Below are 12,364 nucleotides of genomic sequence, written 5' to 3'. Positions count from 1 at the left end.
GAAAAATGTAAAATTAAAATAACTTTAAAATAACATAATCAAAACACTGACTAAAAAGATTACATATGTTTAACTTAATGTCATGCAACCATTAGCCACCCCAGAGAATCCTAAATGTGTGGTTAAATGATTACAATTTTAAATTCAAATCTCAGTGGGTACTGAACAAACATAAAATAATAAAAAAATAAAGTGCAACGAAAAAATGAAACTGCATTGTCACGCAAACCTCAACCTACATGTCAACAGCTGTGCTGGCTTTGTTTTTATTTTGCTGTAAAATCTAAACGGCATTCAATTCAGCCGCAAACAGCCAACTCGCTAGAAAAACTGAGTAAAATATCATTTCTTCTTCCATAATGCGCTGCAACCGCCAGGAAACACAGTTATACTGAACTCTTACTCTCAGGGCCAGTGAAACCTGGTTTTTCCACAATATGAACCCCTTTAAAAACCCTGTCCAACGTGTAATTTGATTTCACTCATAACTATCAGATACACACCATACGACGAGGTCAGCTGCACAAACTATCGCCATCATCCCTGATAAAAATCACACAATTTCCGCTAAACTAACCTCCACACGCCGTCGGTCCATTCAAAGTTCCTAGCAGCTAAACTTCCCAAGCAGAAACGGGTTCGAGGTTCGGTTATCAACGTCATCATGAGTCTGCGGTAAACAGGATCTGGGTCATTCGAGAGTTTTTCAGCATAATAACATTGCCAACCTTTGAAAGGAAAAACTGCCCAAGGTTTAATATCTGAACAACTTACTCCTCCCAGAAGCGCCTTTGAAAACCTGTTTCGCACAATAATTGAAACCCCTTGTTTAAAATGGAGAAGTTCCATGAGCTTGTTCTGCAGATTTCAACTCATCCTATCAAAATAACACCACACTACAGGACCGTCTGAGCGCACAGACTAAAGGCAAGCCTCGACAATCCCCGGATAAAAAAATAAAAACACACTTACTTAGAACTGAGTAAACTCCACGCCGAGAGGTCCCCCCCTTCAGCACCATAAGTCCTGTGTGTATCCCCCCCTACTGTGTATCTCCCCCAATGGCTCTGGCTCCACGGGTTTCACGAGGGTTCGGTTTTTCTCAAAATCGTCCCATCACTTGTGGAGAAACTCTCCAACACAACTTAACTCCAAACTTTCCAGATAAAAGCCTTCCCCCCCCCTTGCGATATTACAGGAATACTTCAAGGGTCCAGCACGAGAGTGTGGGGAGCACAAAAAATTAAACCATAGCCCCCTTGAATGGAGAAGGTCCCTCTCGTTGCCTCAAAGATGCTTTTCTTTACAAGTGCACCAGTGCATTTTTGGGACTGATCTATGCATCGGCATGGGAAACGCTAATAGAGTGAGTCATTGCTAACGCTGTGCCTTTGTTAAATTCTGGAGATGGTTTATTTATTTTTCATGAATGTTTCTTCTGGCCCAGTAGACCGGTCTGCTAAGTCTGTTTTTTACCACCCGTTTTTAGTTCCCGCTTGAATAACTCACCAATGTGTGTTACCGCCTGTAATTCTGATTTTATTTTTTGACAAGCCCTCGATAACCTCTTGAATACATTTTTGTATAAAGTCCCCTCCTTTTCTGAAGCATCACAATTTGAGGTTTACCTACAAGGAGGCAGGTTAGAGTTTGTTTAAAAAGTTTTGCACACAAAAAGAAAGACGTGTTTGTTATCAGCTGGGCTAGATGGATTGTACGAATCTGGCATTTTTTTTAATTTGCCGGCTGCAGCTGCACACGGGCGATGAATCCCACATCAAAAGGGACTTTGTGCACAAATTAATCACTCGTATCCCCCAAACCAATCATTAACCTACGGGAAAAACATTTATACTCCCCCAGACGATAAAGCCTCCCTGTTTTTTGTATTCCCCAAAGATCATACACACATACTTTTGTCTTTTGTGGGTTATAACATGTTGACTTTTTGTACTTTTTTTTTTTTTTTTTTTTTTTTTATTTTTGAGTAATTTTTGTCTTGTTTTCCAGTATAAATATCTCAATATTCTATCAAGATCGCTTACCAGAGAACAAAATTACAAGATATTAGTTGTTTTCCTGAATAGTTTATGTCAAAGTAGTGATTGTTGCCAGATTTTCTGCCAAATTTTCTCTTTTAATTAAGTGTTTTTCTGACCCCTTTGGCCACATTACCTCTTGGTAAAAAGCTTAACTCAATTAATTTGACACATACTGTCAAATCACTTCTTATATATTTATGATACACCCTTTTATCCATTTTATTTATAGAAACTGCCAAAAAGAATGAAAACAGAAAGATCAGAAAATGGTATTGCTATCACATTACCAGCCTTGTTAGAAACTTGAATAAAACAAGTATCATCATTTCCTCTTTTACCTAGAAGCTATCATGAACACTGTCCCAAGCCCATTTTACCTCCATAAACAGATTGGATAATCTGGGTAAAAACCGGATAACTAAGAGAAAAAATGTAGAGAAGGACCCGATTTTTAGATCAGATACTAATTGGGATGTTGAAAAACGTCTCTATAAATACGGCATTGGAGGCAAGAGGTTAAAATTTGACTATTTGGTCTTGATCCGACCCTAGAATCACACTCACTGGTGAAAACCAAATGCAGACAGAGCAATTCAGACTATTATATAATTTCCTTTCCCTTTGATAAAATTTATATCGGAAGCGTCCGAGTCTGAGAGCTATACTATCTGTTTGGGCTGTTTCCTCACATAAAGCTTGCATCGACTCCGAAGGCTTGGAATGTAGGGTCCAAGCTATATGAACTACCTTTATGGGGGCGCTTTGTCATTTTTGGCCTGGACAGTATGCATCACCATTCACTTCCATTCCACTTGAAAAAAGAAGCTCAGACATTCTTCCTCAACACATCGTCGATGTAAGAATAAAAGTTGGGTGAGTAGTGCCTGATAAAAACCATTTTTTACAGTCTGAATATAAATCACCACCTGCCTGTTACTTTTATTTAAGCTAGTTACAGTTACCTACTACTAACCGTGTTTGTAACCTGTTTACTTAAAACTACTGAAAAAAAACTAAACTTGACTAAAGTTGAAATAAATAAAATAAAATAAAAATAAATATTATATTCAAAACCAAATGAAAACTATAAATGTTGCATTGGCAATATTAAAATAAAAATGAAAATGAAATACAAATCTAATTCTAAATATTTATAAATACTGTAAATGTTGCATTGGCAATTCATTTAAAAATACCGCTTATAAGGACTCAATTACTAGAACTAAAAAAAAGAAATAAAATAATCTAAATAGCAGTAGTAAAAAAATATAATATGACAAAAACCCATTATACTTAATTACTAACTGAACATATAAAAACCGAACAAACCTGTAATTCAAATTCTAAAACTCAGTAAAGCTAATAGAAATATATATAAAAAAATTATTTCGTTTATAAGTACTAAAATCACTAAAAACTGGCATAACAAAAGAAAATGAAATTAAGCAAATTTACACTAAATAAAATTACAGCGATTCAAATATTAAACAACACTGGGGCCTCGAGCCCCTTCCCCTTTGAGTTCTGACGCTAAAGTGCCTTGTGGTCCCTCGTCTGCCCCCGGTCCGCGATTTCCTGCTTAGGGTAGGATGATAATTATTTTGATCGTGGACATAAAAATGTCTCCCGTCGGTTTGAAAAAATATCTTGTATTTTTTCTGCAGCGCACATTCTATCACTGAAAGTTCTGCTGCGCCGCGGAATCATATACTGCACATCTTAAACATCAGTGTGAACTCATACCGGGAGCGTTACTCTCTGGACACTGCACTTTTCCCAAATAGACTGTTTTTTCATTCTGCTTTAAAGCCTTACTGGTTATTTAAACGCTGCAATTACAATATGCCTATTCTGTGCCATTAGCATGTATTTTACAACTATTTACTTTAATGAATTTGAAATGAGAAACCACGAGAAACAGGTGAAATAAAGACTGACAGTCAGTGTTTAGTCATGTAAAATGTTTTAGAAATATTATATTTCAAGACATTAACTGCATTTTTTCTCATTTATGTAGGTCCTCTCCAGCTTGATTGAAATGTGTTCATATGTACAAATTCTAAAACAAATTATTTTTTAATTCTTAAAAAATGGCTTCTGTTTTAGTTTTATTTTTTTTTTTATTTTATTAACAAAATATTTTAGTTTGTCAAGTATATTTTTTCATTTGATCAGATAACATTTTAAGCTCTCATATGGTCATGTTACCATTTGCCCTTCAGCTGTTACAATGTTCCCCACCTATGGTGCATGTTGTCACATTTCACTTGCATTTTTTGAGGGTAGATAAAAAAAAATGTAAACACTGTAATTATGAAACAAAGCGACATAGTAATACTAGACAAGTTTAAACTGACTGTGGATAACTTTTTTTTTATTCTTCTGACCCCTGTGGATGTACACAAACTGCGAAATTCAAAAAGTGTTACTTTGTGCCCCCGCTCTTCCCGAAACACTGCAAAACTATGCATGTCTGTATCTGAGATGCTGCAGGTCTTAAGGGACAGTATGCTGCCATGCTGACGGTGAATTAAAGGGATATGTTCACCCTAAATTAAATTTCTGTCATCGTTATTCCTCACATGTTTTCCCAACTATATTGACTTCTTTCTTGTGCTGAACACAAAAGAAAATATTTTGAAGAATCTGTGTAACCAACGTGCTGGTCCACATTGACTTTATAGGAGGAAAAAAATACTATATTCACTGTGAACCAGCACTGTTTGGTTTTCCCACCTTCCTTCAAAATAGCAGTTATTTTAGAGACAGAAGGAAACTCAGTCAGGTAAAACACTTTTGAGTGCGATACATGAAGGTTATAAAAAATAAAACACGATTTTAATTTTTGGGTCAAGTTATTCCTTTAAATGTTAATAAAACACCAAACAGCCACAGAGAAAATACATTAAAAACATACTCTTTGACTAAAAACTTTCAAAATAATACAGTTGCTTTAATAGGAATCCATTGGTATAAGAGTGTTTGATTTTTATATTTGTTCATTAAATGTTTTAATGCTTCTGTTAAATACACTATTGTCCTGAAAATAAAACACTTTATTTTTATTGTATAATATGTATTTGTACTGTGTATCTTTGTTCCATTTTTTATAACAAATTACAATACTGACAAGATTGCGATCTTTACCCTTTGATGGTAGTGGCGGGTGACTCGTTCTGGGGGGGGAAAAAAAATCGCTCCTTTCGTCTAACGGCCCTGTCTGAACCACAAACAGCACTTTCATTTTTTAGGCTGGATTACCCTCTAAGCTATGGCTTCATGGCAGATACTCTCAGAAAAAAAGGTACAAAGTTGTCACGGTGTGACATTTTCAAAAGGCAAACTTTGTACCTAAAGAGTCCATGTTGGTCCTAAAGGTTCATATAAAGTACCTAAAGTGTACTTTTAGTAACTAAAGTGAGAGCTTTTGTACCTTTTTTGCTGAGAGTATATCTGTACTATTGATTTTAATTAAGTAAATACTGAAGAGCACTACAAAAGGCTCCAAGCATGAAATTTTGGATCTCATGCGGACATGCTGCATAGGGAATCTATGAATGCATCATAATCACCATTTTGAAGAACATAAAACACGCAAAAATATTTTGTACATATTTTGACAAATAAGTAGTAAAATGATCTTATAACGAACTTCTTACATTTTTTTATATCATTGTTCATTAAGAGTGCAGTGAGTAATACTTTAGACTGATTCCCAAGTGTTATCGTCATTTGACAAAAAAATGGCACACAGGAGTTATTCGTTATGAAATCAGATGACACGGATACCACTATGGGAAGCTTAAGAGGATACAACTCATAATTGGAGATCTATATATTCAGAATTGCTATTATAAAGTCACATTTGATTTAGAAAAAAAAGTAAGAATGTGAGATAAAAAGTCATCCTTAATGTTTTATTATTTTTTTATTCTGTGGGGGGGAAAAAAAAAGAATTGCAAGATGTAACTCAGAATTGAGTTATAAATCAGAATTGCAAGAACCAAAGTCTGAAAGTGAGCTATAGTCTCAGAATTGCAAGATTTTGTCCTGTTTTTCAGTTTTCAAGTTAATAAAAAAGATAAGTAAAAATGTCAAATTAAAATAACTTCCGAATAAAATATCAAAACACTTACTAAATAGATTACATATGTTTAACTTAAACATATGTAATCTATTTAGTCAGTGTTTTGATTGTTATTTTAAAGTTATTTTAATTTGACATTTTTCAGTTTTATTTATCTTTTCATTAACTTGATGTTTAATGTCATTAACTTGAATTAATTAATGTCATGCAACCATTAGCCACCCCAGAGAATCCTAAATGTGTGGTTAAATGAATACATTTTAAATTCAAATCTCAGTGGGTACTGAACAAAAAATAAATAAATAAAAAATAAAGTGCAACGAAAAACTGAAACTGCATTGTTCACCAAACCTCAACCTACATGTCAAACAATGGCTGGCTTGGTATGTGCTGTAAACTCTAAAGCATTCAATTAGCAGGCCAAACAGACAACCTCGGATAAACAACTGAGGTAAAATATCAGTTCTCTTTCCATAACGCTGCACCGCAGAAAACACAGTATACTGAACTCTTATTCCGAGGCCAAGGAAACCTGGTTTCCACAAGAGGACCCTTTAAAACCGGTCAAGTGTTTTGATTTCACTCATATATCAGATACACACATACAGAGGTCAGCGGCACAACCTAGCGCCCACATCCGATAAAATCCCACACATTTTACGCAACTCACACGGCCGTCGGTCCATTCATCTCTCTGAGGCTACTTCCCCTTCTGTCAGCGGGTTCGAGGGTTGGGTTATCATCGTCATCATGAGTCTGCTAATACAGGATATGGGTAAGCAGACGAGTGAAGCACAAAATAAACTAGCCAGCTGTGATGGAGAGACTGCGCAGGTTTTTAAGGGACAACCATGATTTGGACTTGCTGTGAAAAGGCTTAGAGGAGTCAGGCTCTATGGCCTTGTAGAAATGGAGAAGGTTTTCCGAGCTTCTTCTGCCAGAGAGAAATAGCGGTTACACATCAGCGACACTACAGTACACGCCGAGGGATTACAGGACAAGCTTCGATAAAACTCTGTAACTGTAAAAGTCCCTCTTTGAGATTGAGTTACTTGAAGGAGCGAGGTTAAAAGGCAACACTATTAAAGTGTGTCGTGTATCAGACGGCAACTTGTATGGCTTTAATGGCACGGCGCAGCGCACCACGGCGGAGAAATCCCACATCACTGTGGAGAAAAATATACCAAACACTTAACTCCAAACTTTCCAGATAAAAGCCTCTTCCCTGTCTTTTGCCCTCATCCTTCAGGCTGCAAGACTTTTTGGGAGCGAAAAACCACACAGTTCAGCCAAGGTTTCTAGTGCAAGGCTCTCCTTGCTCAAAGATGTTTCTGCACAACCTCTCAAAACAAGCCTCGGTTTTCACGACTATATGATCGGCATTACAAACAACTATAAATGATGAATTGCTAACCAACAAATTATAAATTATGGCTGGTTATTAATTTTTCGAATGTTTCATTGGCCCTGTAGACGTCTGCTAAGTCTGACTTAACCGTTTAGTCACGCTCTGAATAATTCACAAATGGTGTTTTTATTCGGTATCTTATTTATTTTGTTTTATGCTAACTTATGTACTCAGAAGACATTTTAGAATTAACTTAGCATTTTACGCAATCAGCCATTTCATGTCAACTACACAGACTACAATTAGAGTTTGTTCTGCAGCCTTCTGAAGACAAAAACAGGACGCGGTGTGTTCAAAAATGGAATAGATGGATTGCAACGAAACGGGCCGTAGTTTTAATTGGACAGGGATCTTAAAATTGAAATGCTATGAGAAAAAAAAGGGAAGATGCAACAAAAATAATCAAACAAAGTAGCATTAAATTTATCAATAGGAACATGTAAAGGACATGTATATGTTACAAAGGATTTCAAATAAGGATGTTCTTTTGAACTTTATTCATCAAAGAATCATAAAACAACATACACAAATCTACCTCCATTATAAAATGACGACTCAAAGTACGCTACACTTCAAAAAAAAAATTTTTTTTAATCAGTATTTTGTCTTGTTTTCCAGTATAAAATCTAAATATTCTTTAATCAAGATTACATTACCAGAGAAGCAAAATTACAAGATATTAAGTTGTTTTCTTGAATAGTTTTGTCAAAGTAGTGATTGTTGCCAGATTTTTTTTTCTGCCCCAAATCTTCTCTTGAATAGTGTTTGTCTGACCCTTTGCCACAATACCTCTTGTGTAAGCTTAAACTCACTTAATTTTGACAACATAAATGTCAAAGCACTTTAAATTATGAGTACCACCCTTTTATCCATTTATTTATAGAAAATGCTCAACAAAAGAAATGAAAACAGAAAGATTCAGAATTGGGATTGCTATCAGCCGTATCCAGCATTGTTAGAACTTGATAGAAACAAGTATCATATTCATTTCTAGTTTACATAGAAAGCCATCATGAACACTGTTCCAAGCCCCTTGTACCTCCAATAAACGATGTATATTGGGTAAAAAAACGGATACATGAAGAGAAAAAATGTAGGAAGACCTGATTTTATGCTCAGAAAATGATTGGTGTGAAAAACGGCCTTATGACAGGTAGTTGGAGGCAAGTAGGTTCAATTTGACTATTTGTCTTGATCCGACCCTTAGAATCACACTCATGGTGAAAACAAATGCAGACAGATCAATTCAGATCTATATATGACTTTCTTGAACGTGAATAAAAATATATTCTGAAGCGTCCGAGTGAGAGCTTATACTATCTGTTTGTGTCTGTGCCTAACATAAAGCTTTCATAAGACTCCAGAAGGCTTGGAATGTAGTGCACAAGCTAATGCACTACTTGTATGGGGGCGCTTTGGTCATTTTTGTTTGGGCCTTGACAGTATCTCACACCATTCACTTCCATTATACTGAAAAAGAAGCTCCGACATTCGCCTCAACCTCATTGTTGATGTAAGATAAAATTTTGGGTGAGTAGTGCCTGAATAAAACCTTTTTTTTTACAGTCTGAATTCTAATAAACCTCATGCCTGGTGACGTTTATTTAAGACTAGTTACAGTTACTACACTAACCAGTGGTTGTAAACAGTTAACTAAACTACAAAACATAACTGAACTCAATTTGAAATAAAAGAAAATAAAATAAAAAGATAATTAAAAACCAAATGAAACTATAAATGTTGCATTGGCCAATATTAAAGAAAATGAAAAATATAAAATAAAAGCTACATTATAAATATGTAAAATATTTAAATGTTGCATTGGCAATTCATTAAATAAATACCCCTCTTATAAAGGCCTCAAATACTCGAACTAAAAAAAATGAAGAAAATATCTAATAGAAGTATTACAAAAAATAATAAAAAAAAAGAAAATCAGGAGCGAAAAAAAGAAGAAATATTGGGGTGGGAATGTGGGACATCAAAGAACCCATCAAAAATACAAAGTATTAAAAAAAATAATAAATATGACAAAAACTGTTAATGTTGTGATTGTAAAGTATTTTTATAATTATTTATTATTTATTTAAATTTTTAAATTTGAAAGTAATTAAAAAATAGATTAAAATGTATTAAATTCTAAAACTTCAATTAAAGCTAAATAGAAATATATATAAAAATTAAATTTAGTTTATAAGTACTAAAAATCACTAAAACTGAGCATAACAAAAGAACAATGAAATTATTAAAATTTACACTAATATAAAATTAAAAGCGAATTCTAAATATTAAACAACACTGGGGCTCAAGCCCCTGCCCCTTTGAGGTCCGACGTAAAGTCCCTTGTGGTCCGGTCTGCCCTGGAGTCCCGCGAATTCTGCCGAAGAAGGGGGTGTGCGATAGTAAAACTTTTGATAAGAGTGGATGATAAAATTGTCTCCTCGATCTGCTTTTGAAGGGAAAATATCGTTGTATTGTGCTGCAGCGCACATTCTATCAGCTACAGTTCTGGCACCATGGCAGAATTAGTATACTGCGACGCCCACATTAACATCAGTGGCAACTCCAGCTGTAGAGAGTTACTCTCAGGGACACTGCACTTATTCACAAAAGAAAATGTTTTTGCATCTGCTTTAAAGCCTTACTGGATATTTAAACGCTGCATTACAATATGCTATTCTGTGACATTAGCGATGTATTTTACACTATTTTACTTTAATGAATTGAATGAGAAACACAGCGAGAGGAAAAACAGGTGCATAAGCTGAAGTCAGTGTTAGTCAGGTTTATGTTAGAAATTATTATTTCAAGGACATATAAAGCATTGTTTGTCTCATTTATGTAGGTCCTCCAAGCATGATTGAATGGTTCATTGATCAAATCTAAAAATGAATTATTTTTAATTCTTAAAAAAATGCATTATTATTATTATTTTTTTTAATTTTATTAACAAATTTTTAGTTGTCAAGTATATTTTTTCATTGACAGCTCACATGTTTCCCCCCCATAATGGTCCCCCATTGTTACAACGTTGGCCCCCCCTTTTAGAGTTACAATGGTAACCCCACGCGCTATGGGTTGGCTGCATGTTGGTCATTTTTTTTTTTGGTGAGCGTCGGTTTAAGATGTAAAGAATAACGTATTATCCCACTGTAAAATTATTGAAACCAAGTGGACAGAATTATTAATGACTAGAACAAGTGGTAAAAAATTTACGTTGGTGGCTATAAAAAAAGTTCTAAAATATTGAAGGCCCCCGTTGTTGGATGTTACAACAAACTGAGAAAACAGTCAAAAGTGTTAATTGTGCCCCGTCTCACCTAAAAACTGACAAGAAACTGATGCATGTCGGTATATCAGAGCGTGCAGCTCTTAAAGGGACAGTATGTACATGCTGCTGTGTGAATTAAGGGTCGTCACCTACATTTTATTTCTGTCATAGTTTATTCACTCACATGTTGTCCCAAACCTATATTAACTTCTTTCTTGTGATGAAAACAAAAGAAGATATTTTGAAGAATCTGTGTAATTAAACATACTGCTGGTCCACATTGACTTTGATAGTAGGGGGAAATACTATGGATGTCACTGTGAACCAGCAACTGTTTGGTTTTCCACCTTCTTCAAAATAGCATTTATGTTTAGCAGAAGAAGGAAACTCATTCAGGTTTAAAACAACTTTTGAGTGAGTACATGAAGGTATATAAAAAATAAAACACTATTTTAATTTTTGGGTCAATTATTCCTTTAATTTTAATAAAACACCAAACACACAGAGAAAAATCATCAATACTCTTGACTAAAAAAACTTAATACAGTTGCTTTAATAGAATCAGAACTTTATTACAGTTGCTTTAATAAAAATCAGTGAATAATTTATAGTATAATTATACATAGTGTTTTATAAAAATAACACTATATTCACTTCACTGTATAAATTTTATACAGTGGAGTTTGTAATGTGTATCTTTGTTCTCATTTTTTAATAACAAGATAAAATAATGACAAAGATTTCTATCTTTACCCATGCCCTTTGGCATTAAATATCCACCATACTTTTTCATATTTTGTTACCTTAAAAGGCTTTATAATAGGGAAATTAGTTTGGCTGTGATGCTCAAACAGCTTGCAAAATAGAAAAACCAACATGACAAAAAAACGTGATAAAATCATGATATAAAAAAAAAAAAATGGTTATATTTTTATCATATCACCCACCCCTAGCTGAGGGGGAACAGACTCCAAACCCCCGCCCCGGGTTCGCAATTGTGCCCTTGTAACGCCATTTCGCCCCTGCCCCTCACGAGTACCACTAAAACCCAAACAGAACATACTATTTGTCACTCACAAATGGATTTTGTTGCCAATTTCAGCTGTTTTCTCCGACCATTTTTTTCCCAAAACTATAGTTAATGCGGAGAAACACACACACAAACATTTCAGTTCTGGAGGACCTGTGGTATTGTGCTGTTTGTGAAAGCTGAAGTGGTTCTGTATGTGTAACTCAGCAGCTGTGAAGCCAACACTGAGCTCCCACAGCGAGAGAGACAGCTAGGACAAAAGACACACGGCCCAGAGCAGCAGAACCCCCTGCCTCATCATCCGGAACGTGGATGAAGTGGACTCCAAACCCAGAGTTCCCCCTCTCCCCCCCCCCTGCTGCCAACACACACACGTATGGGGATGAGGCTGAGGAACGCAGATAGGAGCCTAAAAACAGGAGATCTGCTCTTGTTAATGAGGTTAAACTCTCTCATCTGCTCTGAAACACAAACACACACTAAACACACACAAATTGTACTTTTTTCTCTTTAAACTAAAGCTATG

This window comes from Cyprinus carpio, chromosome A5 (assembly GCF_018340385.1).
Source record: "Cyprinus carpio isolate SPL01 chromosome A5, ASM1834038v1, whole genome shotgun sequence".
Lineage (NCBI taxonomy): Eukaryota > Metazoa > Chordata > Actinopteri > Cypriniformes > Cyprinidae > Cyprinus > Cyprinus carpio.
Note: the sequence above shows the minus strand (reverse complement) of the source record.